The sequence below is a fragment of the Myotis myotis genome, unplaced genomic scaffold, assembly GCF_014108235.1.
Source record: "Myotis myotis isolate mMyoMyo1 unplaced genomic scaffold, mMyoMyo1.p scaffold_m19_p_19, whole genome shotgun sequence".
NCBI classification, from domain to species: Eukaryota; Metazoa; Chordata; class Mammalia; order Chiroptera; family Vespertilionidae; genus Myotis; species Myotis myotis.
In genome coordinates, this window is record NW_023416323.1 from 30,103,013 (window position 1) to 30,118,561 (window position 15,549).

Here is a 15,549-nt window from a genome sequence, read left to right on the forward strand (position 1 = left end):
CATAAGTGGAATAACAACTCAATGTTTCTCCTCTCTCCTTTTCTTTCTCTCTAAAATCAATTAAATATTTTTAATAAAATAAAAAGGAACTTTGTGGCAACACAATTTATTTATCAAATTCCACGAGGTGTCTAGAACATTGCAGGGGACTGACCTTGTAACTTGAAGCAGAATCCCTTTCCTTCCCCAGCTCTCAGTCTCCTGCCTGTAAAATGACTAGTTGGCCTGAAAAAGATCCTTTCATTCTTCTGCATCTAAAACTCTTGACTCTGAGCTTTTTCAGATTGGGAACGTGTCACTGGCCAGGTCCACATTTCCTTCCCTGGGGCCAGGAGTTCTCCTGTGGGTAATATTTATGGAATCATGATGCTGTTTGTTTTGTTTCTGCTTTTCAGTTTTTAGACTCAACCTCCGTCTGGTTGGAGTCTAAAAAGCACAAAATATTTAATTATAGTCACAGAACAAAATGGAAATACTATGAATAATGTATAACTATTAAAAATTGGAAGTTGCTTCAGAGGGAAGCTGGGAAGCTTGATAAGGACATGACTTCCTCCTCTCCCAACAGTTACTTCTCTGGAGAGGGAAATTTAGGTAAGTGGTGAGTTCACTCTTATTCATTATTATGCTTTATAACTTACATTGTAATCTATTTATTCTCTCTCTCTCGCTCGCTCTCGCTCTCTCTCGCTCTCTTTTAATTCTCGCCCGATGATAGTTTTTTCCATTGGTTTCTAGAGAGAGTGGAAGAGAGGGAGGAGGAGGAGAGAAAGAGAGAGAAACATCAATGTGAGAGACAAATTAATTGATTGCCTCGCCCACATACCCTGACCAGGTCTGGGGATCAAACCTACAACCATGGTACATGCCCTTGACCAGGAATCAAACCCGAGACCCTTCGGACCACAAGCCCACACTCTAACCACTAAGCAAAACCAGCCAGGGCTATTCTCTTTTTATTTCAAATATTACCTCTTTAAAATACAAAGAAAAAGGAACGAGGGCAAAAGAAAATTTAAGACATAAGGAGTAACCTAAGTTGGTCTCTTCCTCCACAAGTGCAAACTTGTTGTGACCGGGGCGAGCATTGAACCCTTTCTGGATATATCTAAACCGGATCGAAGGGGGTGGGTGGAGGTTGGCAATGAAAAGGATACATGCTCCAGCATGGGTGAACCTGGAAAACATCAGGCTAAGTGAAAGAAGCCAGACACAAAAGACCACATACCTTATGGTTCCATTTTTATGAAATTTCCTGAATAGGCAAATCTATGGAGACAGAAAATAGATTAGCGGTTGCCTAGGGCTGGGCAGGATTGGGGGTAGGAGGGAAATGGGGAGTGACTGCTAATGGGTACGGGACTTCTTTCAGAAAGGGATGGGTAGGTTCTAAACTTAGATTGTGGTGATGATGGCACTAAAACATATTGAATTGAATGTTTTAAATGGGTGAATTGTGTGGTTTATGAATTTTATCCGAATAAAACTGTTTCATGTTTTTAAGTGGGGCGAGTGTCTTGCCAAGCGCAGTCTTAGTAGAGGGGTGATTTTTGGAGCCCTATACCTCCTACTGTTTTTGTTTCACAAATGGAAAAACCTAGGAACCTTTCTCCCATGCACATATATAACTACTACAACAGCCGAAACCGGTTTGGCTCAGTGGATAGAGCGTCGGCATGCGGACTGAAAGGTCCCAGGTTCGATTCCGGTCAAGGGCATGTACCTGGGTTGCAGGCACATCCCCGGTGGGGGATCTGCAGGAGGCGGCTGATCGATGTTTCTCTCTCATCGATGTTTCTGACTCTCTATCTCTCTCCCTTCCTCTCTGTAAAAAAAAAATAAAATAAAATAACTACTACAACAACAACAATAGTGGCTGTCATTTATACAACACTCACTATGTGCCAGGCCCTAGTTCAAGGCACTTTTACTTTCATTAGCCCGTGTGCCTCTATGAGAAGACACTACCCTGTCCCCACTGGAGGAAACCCAGAGGTAAAGTGAGTTCCATGGCTAGGAAGTGGCGGAGCTGTGACAAACGCCCCAGGTGCCAGGCCCTGCGCTCAGCACCGTGACACAAAGTCCATCCTGAAAGCCATCAGGCCCTCCACTGTCCAGGACGAATGACCCAACCAACCCAGTGCTAGGATGACCCATCATCCCTGTCTGCCAGGGACAGAGGGGGTGCCTGGAGTGGAGGACTTTAGTGCGCCACACGGGAAAGTCCTGGGTAAACAGGGATGAGTTAGTCACCTTCCCACTGTCCCGGAGCACTGTTGACTGTGTGTGTGTGTGTGTGTGTGTGTGTGTGTGTGTGTGTGTGTGTGTGCACGCATGTGCTCACCTACTCATGAGATCATGAAAGGGGTGTATCTTGGTCTTCCCAGGCTCAGCAGTTCTCAGTGAGAACCCAAGTATGTAGGAAGGGAGGGTGGCCATGCTGGAGCGGATATGGCAGGTGGAGGGAGTGTCCTGCAGGGGTGGAGACCAGCAGAGCAATAAAACCAGGGCAAAGAGCAAGGTTTCCATCACAACCTGAACAAAAACTCCAGAGTCCATTCTGAGGAGGGGGCGGGGACACCACTTTCCAGAGTGACTCTCCAACTTCTCATTCGCTGGCTCACCCATTCATTCACTCATTGGGCAAACGCTCACTGGGCACCCAGCATGTGCCAAGCGCTTTGCTGGTGAGGGAGGAGCCTCCCTGCCCTCAAGGAGCTTGGTCTGTGGGATAAACGACGAGGGAACCAAGTATTTACCTGGTGAAATATTAATAATATTTAACAACTGGCAGAGCCTGGACGCTGGGCCAGTCAAAATGAACACCAGCCATTAAGACCAGAGTAGGAGCCCTGGGCACCTGATGTGCCAGGCTTCACCCGTTTGGTTGCTGGGTGGTGGGAGGTTTGGGGGTCATGGGAGGGGCTGCAGGTGTGGGGAGCACTTGAGGGACTCAGGGAAGCAGCTGGTAACCAACAGATATGGAAAATTTTCAATACAGTATTTTAGCAACTAGAATAGCCATATTAGTGACTGGCTGAAGTCCAGCCCAGGTGATAATGATTGGAGATAACAAGGCCTGTGATGGGGAGGCACAAGGGACTCAGGAAAGCTTCCTGGGGGAAGCGACATCTAAGATGAGTTCACTGGTGTGTTCTTGGCAGAGGGGGAGGGCTCAGCATTTCAGGAAGTTCAGGAGAGCTGGAGGCCGGAGAGGCAAGAGATTAGGCAAGCGTGGTGGTGGGAGGCTGTGTTAATCATGGTCAGCAACTTGGACTGTGTCCTCAGAGCAGTGGGGTGCCGTTGTAAGGTTTTAAGGAAGATCAGGGGAGTACGCCCGGCCATGGTGGCTCAGTGGTTGAGCGTCGACCTATGAACCAAGACCTCACGGTTCGATTCCCAGTCAGGGCACATGCTCGGGATCCGAACTCAATCCCCAGTGGGGGGCATGAAGGAGGCACCTGATTAATGATTCTCTCTCATCATTGATGTTTCTATCTCTCTCTCCCTCTCCCTTCCTCTCTGAAATAAAAATAAATAAATAAATAAAGATCAGGGAAGTAACCTGATCTAATTTACAAATCCCCCAGGGGACACCAAGGAATTTATTTTTCCAAAGGCAAGAACCAAGGTTCAGGGAGGTTAAAACACCTGTCTGATGTCACGTAGCAGGTTGGACATGGAATAAATTGAACTGCTCACCTCTAGATCACCTTCTCCTTTAAAAAAAATTTTTTTATTGATTTCAGAGAGGAAAGGAGAGAGAGATAGAAACATCGATGATGAGAGAGAATCATTGATCGGCTGCCTCCAGCATGACCCACACTGGGGATGGAGCCCGCAACCTGGGCATGTGCCCTGACCAGGAATCGAACCCTGACCTTCTGGTTCATAGGTTGATGTTCAACCACTGAGCCACACCGGCTGGGCACCTTCACCTTTGAATACCACGCATGACAGAGACTGCCCACTTGTTTGCAAAGCACTTACAGATTACAAAGCACTTCCTCTCTGTGCTCATTTGATTTTCCACCACAACACTGTATTACAGGCAGCGACACCATTTCCATTTCACAGCCGAAGGGACTGAAATACAGGACGTCTCAAGATCTAGTAAGTAGTGAAACCTCGACTCAGATCTGAGCCTTAAGACTCCTCACCCAGTTTGGCACTTGCATTGGTCACTTTGGGTTGTAAATGCCAGAAACAGAAGTGGCTATGCAGAAAAAGGAAACCTGAGGCCCATGCACTAAAAAGGTCGTATGGATGGAATTCAGGCACGGATGGCTCCAGGTGGTCACATTATGTCATCAGGGAACTGTCTTGTTTTGTCTTTGTTTTCCTCCATGTGGACTTTTCTACTCAGTTTCTCCTATCAAGGCAGAGGCAGGCTCCCAACCTACCGGTTTAGCAATCCCAGTCACAAAGAACTATGCTTCCCTAATAGGTACAGCGAACGTCTCAGGTTTCACTTTTATGCCCTGACTTGGCTCATGTGCACACCTCTGAATGGGTACTGCGGGCAGAGAGATCGCTGCGTGGCTCTGATTGGCCAAGCCTGGGCCGTGGGCATCAGCTTCCCAGGACTAAGGGACTAAAGGTCAGGGGACTGTGTCTCCTAAAGGAAAACGATGGTGCTGTCACCCAGGGAAGAGCAAATAGATACTGGGTATAAAAGCGAACATTCCAGCGACAGCCTGATGGCCCTGCATCAGGAGGAAGCCACTCCCCTGCGGCTGTGGGTCCTCTGACCAAGGAGCTCAAAATGGGGGCAGCGTGGTGGGCCTGGTGCCTGCCTCTGGGGGCAGAAGCCCTGCCCTCCCTCCCCCCAGAGCCACACCCTCCAGAGCCCACCAAGGTCCAAGACGACACTTCCCTCATGTGACATGCCAGTTTCCAGCCTGTACCTGCTGGGGCAGGGGTCGCAGTCTGCTTCCTCTGAGTGGACAGGACTTAGTCATGGTGTGACCTAAAAATCTAAAAACGCATGAAAACAAAAATTTAAAAGCCAGGAGTCCAAAATAGCCTTATGTGCAAGAAATTTTCTTCACTTGTGATCCTCTTTTCCCCATCCCATTCTTTTTAAAATATTTTTTATTGATTTTAGAGAGGAAGGGACAGGGAGGGAGGGAGGGAAAGAGGGAAGGAGAGAGAGAGAGGTAGAGAGAGATCAACATCGATCAGCTGCCTCCTGCATGCCCCGACCTGGGACCCAGCAGGCAACCCCAGCATGTGCTTCACAGGGAATGAAACCACGGCCTCATGCCGTTCCTGAGGAAACCTGTTGTTGGGCTGTAGCCTATACTGAAAATCCACCCACCAGGCAGGCTGGGCAGTGTTTAAGAATACGAACCCTGAAGGCAGGCTGCTTGGGGTCAGATCCCACCTCTACCACTTCCTGGCTATGTGCAAGTTCTTGGCTCTGTGCCTCAAGCTCCCCATCTACTAAATGGGTTGGTGATGTAGTAGAACCTCCCATTTAGGATTTTCTAGGAACCAAGTTAGCTGGTACAGGTCCGGACCAATGCCTGGCACGGGGTAAGCAATATGCGTAAAGGGTGGCTGTCATGTGCCACCTTAGCTACTTTTGGTTCATCTCAGGGGACTGAGGGCCCTGGAGGACATTATAAAGTTTGTCTAAGGCACCTCAGTTGGTTTAGTGTGATGGGTAAGAGCTTGGGCCCTGGCCGGAGAAGACGGGGTTCAAACCCTGGGGATACTGGGCTGTACTGACTTTAAAATGACATAAACTCTGGGCACCTAGGTTTTCTCCTTAATAAAATGGAGGAAACAACATTCCCACCTCTTACAAGTGGTGTGAGGATGAAATTAACTAGTACCTGCAAAGCACTCTCCATGCTCAATGAAGAACTTTACAAAACACGATTGCTATTATTATTGTTATTATTATATTATAAAGAGCTATACCAATATCAGCAATGTTTGCATGGAAAACACAATAATTAATAAATAATAATACAAGAATAAACTGTGTTTCATGTACTCATAACTGTAAACCTACAGTTGCCTCTCCCTGGATTTGTAGCGCTCTCTCTCTCTCTCTCTCTCTCTCTCTCTCTCTCGTTTAGCAATATACCATTGTATGAATTCACCAGTTAATGGGCATGTGGGCTGTTTCCAGTTTTAGGTTATTATGAGTAAAGCTTCTAGGAGCATTCATGTGTCTTTGTATAAATGTATGTTTTCATTTTTCTTGGGTAAACATCTAGGCGTAGAATTGCAGGATCACTTGGTTAGCATGTTTGGCTTTGTAAGGAATTGCCAAAGTGTTTCTCCACCGTGGCCGTACCGTTCTGTAGTGCCATCAGCAATGTGTGAGAGCTCCTGCTGCTCCACATCTCCTCCAGCGTGTGGTGTGGTCAGTCTCTAAATGGTAGCCATTCTAATAATTGTGTAGTGGTATTTTATTGTGGTTTCAATTTGTATTTACCTAACAACTGATGTTGAGTACCATATAGCTTCCCTCTTTCTTTTTAAAAAATATCTATATAATAAAAGCCTAAACGACCGTTATGAGAGAACAACCAGAACGTCTGGTCACGCACTGACCACCAGGGGCAGACGCTCGATACAGGAGCTGCCCCCTGGTGGTCAGTGCACTCCCACAGTGGGAGCAGCCACTCAGCCAGAAGCCAGGCTCACGGCTGGCGGGCACAGTGGCGATGATGGGAGCCTCTCCCGCCTCCGCTGCAGCGCTAAAGAGCAGCGAACTGAGCGGTAAGGAGCAAGCAGGTGGGTGGTAAGGAGCGAGGGATCCTGGATTGCAAGAGGGATGCCCAACTGCCGGCTTAGGCCCAATCCCCGGGGGAGTCGGGCCTAAGCCAGCAGTCAGACATCGCCTAAGAGGTCCCGGACTGCCAGAGAGCACAGGCCAGGCCAAGGGACCACTGCCTAAGTGCATGAATTTTGTGCACCAGGCCTCTAGTATAAGTAATAAATATCCTCAGTAGAAACAATGTTTAATGCAGAGATAAGCAAAAAGGAGAAAAATAAAAAATCACCTACTACCTTAGCGTTAACCACAATTGATGTTTTGAGCTATATCCAACCTTTGTCTCTTCAGGCAAAGACATCATTGTGTTTTATATTCATCTGAGTAATACAGGCACCTGGTACCAAGTCTGAAAGGAGTGAAAGGGAGTAAGTCTCCCAATTCATTCAGTTGCCCACATGAATAGGTCCAACTAAAACAGCGTCACTTAGAACATAATCATCAGCCGTTCCTTGATGTGCTGTGGGAGTGTAATGAACAATTCGAGTAAAACTAACATTCACAAACCAGCACCCAGAGAGCTCATTCCTCAGCATTTCAGCAGAGGAAGCACCTGCAACAGGCAGGGCAGGAGGCCGTACAAGATGCATTATTCATAACAGCAGATCGGGGAAACCCAGGTGCCCACTGACAAGGTAATGGATTTCAAAACGTAACATCGCCTGGTCAGTGTGACTCAGTGGTTGAGCGTCGACCCGTGAAGCAAGAGGTCACCGGTTTGGCTCCTGGTCAGGGCCCATGCCCTGGTTGTGGGCTCGATCCCCAGTAGGGGACCTGCAGGATTCTCTCTCATCATCGATGTTTCTCTCTGAAATCGATAAAAACATATTTTAAAAGAATTATGAAGAAATCTTCCTCTCTGTTCCCCTCTCCAAGGGCAACTACTGGTACCACTTTCTGTGGAATAAACTACCTTTCTTGACCGATTCTACAGAGTCACCCAAGTTTTTACTCAATACCGGTTCATGGACAGCCTGACACATCAATAAATATAGATTTCCAATAGCATTTTAATGGCTGTGCAATTTCCCACTGTTTAGATGCCTATAATTTATTAAGCTAATTCCCTTTTTGGTGGACCTGGGTTTTTCCCCCCTCGTGTTTATTCTTATCAACAATGTTATGAGGAACAGTGAGGATTGTACGAATAAATCTTTAGGATAAATTTCTCCAAGTGGATTTACTGGGTCAAATATTAGGTGCATATTTCAGGTTTTTGAGCCCTACAGGGTAGGTTTACTGTTGTATGTGAAACACGAGTTTATTCTTGTATTATTATTTATTAACTATTGTATTATTTCCCATATACGCGACTGTAAACCCACCTTTGTCCCCCGCTGCATACTGTGCCCACCAGCGAGGAGGGGGAGGACGGTCTTTGCGAGGTCTGGCTGCAGGCCTGGTGCTGCGAGGTCTTTTGTTACTAAAGCCACTCCAGAGGTTATTCATCAGCAAAGCAATATTAACCATTCCCAGGACCTCCCTGTGGGGCAGCAGGAAATGGGGTGGCTTCTAGGGCAGAGGAGAACAACAGGTCTTTATTAAAATGCTATTCACCAAGAATGCTTTATTAGGACAGATCTTGGCCTTGCATTTGGGCAACTCCCTGCAGACTGGCGCGGGTCTCTGTCTCCTGGGGGGGGATGAGCAGGAGTCCAGGGTGTGCTGGGCTCCTCAGCATTGGCCGCGCTTCCGTTCACTCAGTTATGCAATTAATGTTGTGCAGTGGGTAAGAGCTGGCACTGGAGTCAGATGGCTTGGGATAAAATCCTTGTTCCTCTATTTCCTAGCTGGGTGACTTCGGGCAAATTTTAGAGACTCTCTAATCAGTGATGGCGAACCTATGACACACGTGTCAGAGGTGACACGCGAACTCATTTTTTGGTTGATTTTTCTTTGTTAAATGGCATTTAAATATATAAAATGAGTATCAAAAATATAAGTCTTTGTTTTACTATGGTTGCAAATATCAAAAAATTTCTATATGTGACATGGCACCAGAGTTAAGTTAGGGTTTTTCAGACGAGATCGGGCGCGTTCAGGGTGGTGTGGCCGTAGACAAGTTAGGGTTTTTCAAAATGCTGACACGCCGAGCTCAAAAGGTTCGCCATCACTGCTCTAGATAATACGACACACCTCATGGGGTTATTTTGGCACTTTAATGGCTGAATACTAGTACATATAAAGTACCCCAAACAGGCTGAGCATGCTGAAAGTGCTCTACAGTTGTTAACTCTCACCAGGTACCTACCCTGGGCTAGACTCACAGCCCTGCTCTCAAGGTATCCTCGGGCTGGTGGGGGAAACGGGCAGGCAAAGAGGCATTTACACTTCAGAGTGATGAGTGCAGTAGGGCAAGTGTTAAGGAAATTCTCATAGGAGGGATGCCAAACCTGGAAGGCTTCCTGGAAGAAGTGACAGCATGCCAGGGACCAAGTTCCCTGTAGGCTAACAAAGAGGCAAAGTAGCTTTGAGAGATGAGAGACCAGCCATTAATTCCCTTTACTGGAAATACCAAGATGGGATTCAGAGAAGGTTTTCAGTCTTGGATTTCAATTCAGCAATTTCGCAGAACCTGCCTGAGTCCCAGGTACTGTGCTCGGTGTTAGGGGTGAGTGTGGGCTGGATATAATAAGGCAGAGGAGACACTTAGTGAGCCTGAGGTCTACCTGGGGAGATGGACATGAACCAGACTCTGATGAGATCTACTAAAGGAAGGGGGGAAATGTCAAGGGAACAGCTAATTCGGACACTCCCGGAATTGTGGAAGGCTTTGCAGATGAAATGCTTGTAATAATTGATCAGATTTTTCACCCTGGCCCGGTAGCTCAGTTGGTTAGAGTATCGTCCCGATATGCCAAGTTTGCAGGTTTAATCCCCGGTCAGAGCACATATAAAGATCAACCAAAATACATGTAACAACAAATCAATGTCTCTCTCTCTCTCTGTCTCTCTCTCTGTCTCTCTCTGTGTCTCTGTCTCTGTCTCTCTCTCTCTCTCCCCACTTTTCTCTCCCTAAAGATCAACAAAAAAAAAAAGAGGGGAAAAAAAAAGAATTGATCATATTGGGGAGGGATGGGGTGCAAAGGAAAGGTACCCCAGGTAGGGGGAACAGCACAAGCAAAGGTGAGGCAGGAGGAAAGCCCATACTCCAGGAAGGGAGAAGGGGCATTGGCAGGGCTTGTGGGGAGAGGTGAGGGGTGGGCAGGCGTTCAGGCTGCAAGGTCAACTGAGGCCAAGGTTGGAGGATTCACATGACATGCTTCTTGGACTTTATGTAGCTGGTCATGGGAACGGAACAGAAGCGTTTCAGGGGCATGACGAGCTCCCCCGTGTTCCGGAAAGGTCACTCTGGCACAGATGGGGGAGGGGTCCTTGGGAGGCAGGCACCTTGCTGGGCACAGGGAGGCAGGGCGGGTGCTTGTAAGCAGCCCTCTGGGGCACTTGAAACCAAACCCTGAAGTTACTCCCTGTTGGCTCAGGGGCTGAGATGGCTAATGTCCCTGGAAAATAAACCTGCTCCCGACCCCAGCCAGCAGGAGCAGGAGCAACCTGATATGCTTGTTGATGAGGGTTAGCGAAGCGTTTCCCTTGATGGAGGGTCAACTGCATTATTAAGGGAAATAAATAAGAGGGTGACATATAAAAGTGAAATGACTTGGTTTTATTGTTTTTTCCTTAATGGAAAAAATTACGAGATCAACTTTTAAAATATTTCTCAAGGATCTTAAGTGTAGTCTACCAAAAAAAACCCCAACAGTAACAACCCTGCCCCTCCCCCCAATCTTGACTTAATTTCCATGGGGGGGGGGGGCAGAGAGGTAGGGCAGAGGGGGAGGATCTCAGGAGGGAGAGGAGGGGCAGAGGGGGGTGGGGAGAGATCTCAGGAGGATGAGGGGGCGTGGAGGGCCAGCAGCAGAGGGAGGAGGGTGGCATGGAAGGGAGGCTGATGTGTGGGTGGACTGTGTAAGAATCTTGGAGTTGGGAGGTCCCGAGTTCAGATCTCGGCCAGGTTTCCCCACGTTTCTTAGCCCCAATTTCCTCACCTGTCCAACGGGGATCATCGCATCTTTGTCATCGGGCACAATGACGGTTAGGTTTCTCTCTCAGAAAGAGCAGATTGCTGTGGTCACCTGATTGGACTGGGATAGAAGAAAGTGCTCCGAGGACTACCCGGCATTTAGAGAGTTCTTAAGACAAGGAGACCTCCTGCAACTGAGGCATGTGCCCTTGAGCAGAATCGAACCCAGGACCCGTCCGTTAGCAGGCCGACGCTCTATCCACTGAGCCAAACCAGCTAGGGCTATCATTTCCTTTTGAAGTTTTATTTTTTCCCCCAGGAATTTTATTTATTGATTTGAGAGAGAGAGAGAGAGAAACATCCATCTGTTTTTCCACTTATTTCTGCTCATTTGTTGCTTCTTGTACGGGCCCTGGCTAGAGACTGAACCCCCAACCTTGGTGTGTCAGGATGATGCGCTAACCAGCTGAGCTCCCCAGCCAGGGTGACTCCTTTTGAAGTTCTGATCATTATTCACAGCCTTTAGCTGCTCTTGCTGAAACCTCTATAGAGTCACTGATTCACGGGTCACCCAGGATGGAGAGCCCTCTTAGATCATCAGCACTGGGGCTGGCCCAGGGCATCTTGCTTCCTCCATCCCCAAGCTTTCTCACTGCTGGCTGCCAGGAAGCACCAGGGGTGGGCAGATGACTGTTCCCCCAAACCTCCTCCTTCCCCCCAGGACTGCCAGGCTGCTCGTGGGGTGACTCCCTCCTCAGGCCCTGTACTTGGGCCTCGCCCTCCGCTTTTACTTCTCTCCCCAGGAGCGCACCCCAGAGAGGAGGGAGATGGGACTAGGAAATAAGGGATGAGCTCCCTTCATGACATGCAGCCTACCACTTCTCCTTCCCTTCTCCTCTTGCTTCCTCTCTAGCTGGTCTCAACTTCCTCTCCCGTCTCTACAGGGAGGCAGGGCAGAGGCTGTGGGAAGCTGGCACCAATGCCCCTCCAGCTCCTGTCCAGGGCCCCCTCCCCTGCGAGCAGCCCAGATCTCTCCAGAACCCCAACCAGGGAACCTAACTGCCCCTGTACATCTCCGCGTCCGTGTCCCATAGGCACCTCTAAACGTTCCAAGGGCAGGCATGTCAAAAGCAAAACTCACCACTGCACTTCCCCAGCCTCTCCTCTTTCTGTCTTTTTCATTTCAGAAAATGGCGCCACTGTCAATCCGGGCCAGAAACCCGAACACCTTATCCTTAACTCCCTCCTCTCACTCACTGCCCACATCTTCTAATCAGCCACCGGATCCTCCACTATCCCCGATTCCACTCACTTCTGTCCATTCCACCCACGCCCGTCTCTTTGTCCCAGCCACCGTCACCCCCACTTGGACGACACAGTCTTCGGCTCAGGTTAAGTCCGCTTTGCCCGCCAGATCCACGCTCCTCCCATTGCCCCGCGCGCCAGGAGCCCGCCCTCCGTGAGCAGCACTGGCCCCAGCTCCGTGTTCTGGTTAAATTGCGGTAGAAAGCCGAGATGGGGCTGGGAGGAGAGTGAGTTCAGACCCTCCCCTGCCACGCTGTTTGGCGATTCTGCAACCTGTGGCCATGGCTCCTGTCATGTGGGCCCTCCTCTGTGGCTCCTGCTCTCAGTGGGGTCTCAAAGGCCATTTCCTTCCCCTGCCCCTTGGGCCTAAGGGTATAACGGCTTCCCATTTGCTAGCCCCAGGATGCCTCGCTCTCTATCCGACATAGTTACTGTAGCCTAGTGATCCTCAACCAGGGATGATTTTGCCCGCCCCCCACCCCCCACCCCCCGTGCCCCCGGGACATCTGGCAACGTCTAGAGACAATGTTGGTTGTCACAACTGGGCAGAGATGCTACCAGCACCAGCATCTAGCAGGCGGAGGTCAGGGATGCTGCTCAACATCCTACAAGGCACAAGACAGCCCCCACAACGAGGAATCAATCTCTCCAAATGCTAACAGTGCTTCAAGTAAGACATCCTGCAAGTCTGCCCACCACACCCACCGTTGAGAGAACTCCCATTACTTTCCTCGGCGAATCTTTCGAGTTCGCCTGTTTCTGCCCTCACCCTGCTGCCTTCCTGCAGGTCAGACACAAAACACATGAAGCTGTCAGTGCTACTCCATGGACAGGGCCGTGGGCTGGACTGATCGGAAATACCGAGGAGGAGGAACTGGCTGGGGCAGGCGCCGATCACCATGGCCGCGACGGGGAGGAGGGCCTGAAAGGTGGCCGAGGATCAGCAGGAAGGAGTGATGAAGACAAAGGAGCAGGGGGTTTTCCTGGCCTGTGGCTTTGGCTCCTGCATTTGGAGTAGTGGCCAGATTCAGGAACTCTGTGGTCTTCAGTTAACAAAGAGGGTCACCTAACACGGAGAGGACGGGGAACGGAAGACTCAGAATTTTGACACTGGAAGTTTGTTTTTGATTCCACTGACCCCACCTGGTGCAGAGGGCTCTCCCTGGCACTGTATTGACGGAACAAGTAAATCTTATCTATGCTTTACATCATTATAACCTGAAAATATTTCCCAAGTACAGGGGGAGGCTGGCTCCACAGACCACAGAAAGCTGTCACTAAGGTGACAGTGACTTATGCCTGTAAGGAGGCTCCTGTGGACCCGTGTCCTGTGCAGGGTCTTGGGTCCTCGACAAAGAACTTAGAGCCGCCGAGGCCGGTTTGGCTCAGTGGATGGAGCGTCGGCCTGCGGACTGAGGGGTCCCGGGTTCGATTCCGGTCAGGGGCGTGTGCCTGGGTTGCGGGCACATCCCCAGTGGGAGATGTGCGGGAGGCGGCTGGTCGATGTTTCTCTCTCATCGATGTTTCTGGCTCTCTGTCTCTCTCCCTTCCTCTCTGTAAAAAATCAATAAAATATATTTAAAAAAAAAAAAAAAAAAAAAAAAAAAAAAAAGAACTTAGAGCCACGCACTCGGAAGACCATGCGTCTAGATCTGGGGGCTGTAGAGCCCTCGGAATGCCTAGCGCTGGGAGACAGGCTCCTCTGTGCTGACCCAGGCCAGTGGCTGGCTGGCTGGCCTGTAATCCATGCACTCAGAACTGAAATGCTGGCTGGCTGGGTAGCTCAGTTGGTTAGAGCATCACCCCAATGTGCTAAGGTTGCAGGTTCGATTCCCGGTCAGGGCGCATATAAGAATCAACCAATGCCCTAACTGGTCTGGCTCAGTGGATTCAGCGTTGGCCTGCGGACTCAAGGGTCCCAGGTTCGATTCCAGTCAAGGGCATGTACCTTGGTTGCGGGCACATCCCCAGTAGGGGGCGTGCAGGAGGCAGCTGATGGATGTTTCTCTTCATCGATGTTTCTAACTCTCTATCCCTCTCCCTTCCTCTCTGTAAAAAAATCAATAAAATATATTTTTTTTAAAAAAGAATCAACCAATGAATGCATAAATAAGTGGAACAACAAATCGATGTCTTTCTCTAAAAAACAAACAAATAAAAAAAGCCGAGGTCAGAGGGACTCTACTGCCAAGCCCCACGGATAATGCTTCTGTTCGAGAAAAGAATTCCTGAGCCACACACATCCTTCCATTTCTTACAGGAAATTCAGCTCCATTATAATTTTACGGGACCACCAACATATATGTGGTCCCTTAAACATCTTTATGTGGGGCATGACTGCCATAAAAACCATCAGGCTTACTATTTATTGAGTGCCTGCTCTGTGCTAAGCCCCGCCCTGCGTGCGTTACATGCATTGACTTGTTGCAGCAACTTCGTGAGGCATGTACTTGTTACCCCGTCTCAGGGGGAGAGAAACTGATCCTACAGAGACGGTAACTTGTCGTGCATGGCAGAGAAGGACTCGCACCCAGGCACTGGCCTTCAGAGCCCACACTTACACTCGGCTGTGCTGCCCACCGTTCTTGGGGGCTTCCTCCTTTTCCACAGTCCAGGAGACTCCTTGCTGCCTCCAGCCCAGTGTCTTCCCTCGTCATCTCTTCTCCCCCAGGCTGGTCCTGTCTTTTCAGTCTTGGAACAAGATCCCAAGACCCGAACCAGCCTGGGCTCTCCTTAGCCACTTGCTCTAACCACCCTCAGTTTTCTCATTTGTGTAACAAGTCAATGGCCAGAGAAAACATGGGACTCTCCAAGTCTCTTCCTTTCTCATTCGAAAATTCTAATAAACCATTCTTTCCCTGCCTCTCTCCTCCTTTCTTTCAGCCCCTTATCCAACTGCCACACATCCTTCAAGGCCAATTCCAAGAGCTTCCTCCTTCAGGAAGCCTGCCTGGATTTTTCCAGCTCCCATAGTTCCCTCTCACTCTTCCCTGAACAATAGGTAGCTTTTAATACGCAGGTTAGCATTTGAGTCTTCTTTTACTTTCTGGACGTAAACTGACTCTCCCCAAAGAAAGTGCACACTGTTTGAAAAGAAACCTATGAGATAAAACACAACAGGGACTTACATTTCCCAGCTTCCTTCTTTGAAGTGCCACCTTCACGGTTCATGGCATCCCTGAGATCTACCTTCACTAATCTTTACTTAATATCATTTCACTAGCCGAAACTGGTTTGGCTCAGTGGATAGAGCGTCGGCCTGCAGACTGAGGGGTCCCAGGTTCGATTCTGGTCAAGGGCATGTACCTGGGTTGCGAGCACATCCCCAGTGGGAGATGTGCAGGAGGCGGCTGATCGATGTTTCTCTCCCATCGATGTTTCTAACTCTCTATCTCTCGCCCTTCCTCTCTGTAAAAAATCAATAAAATAT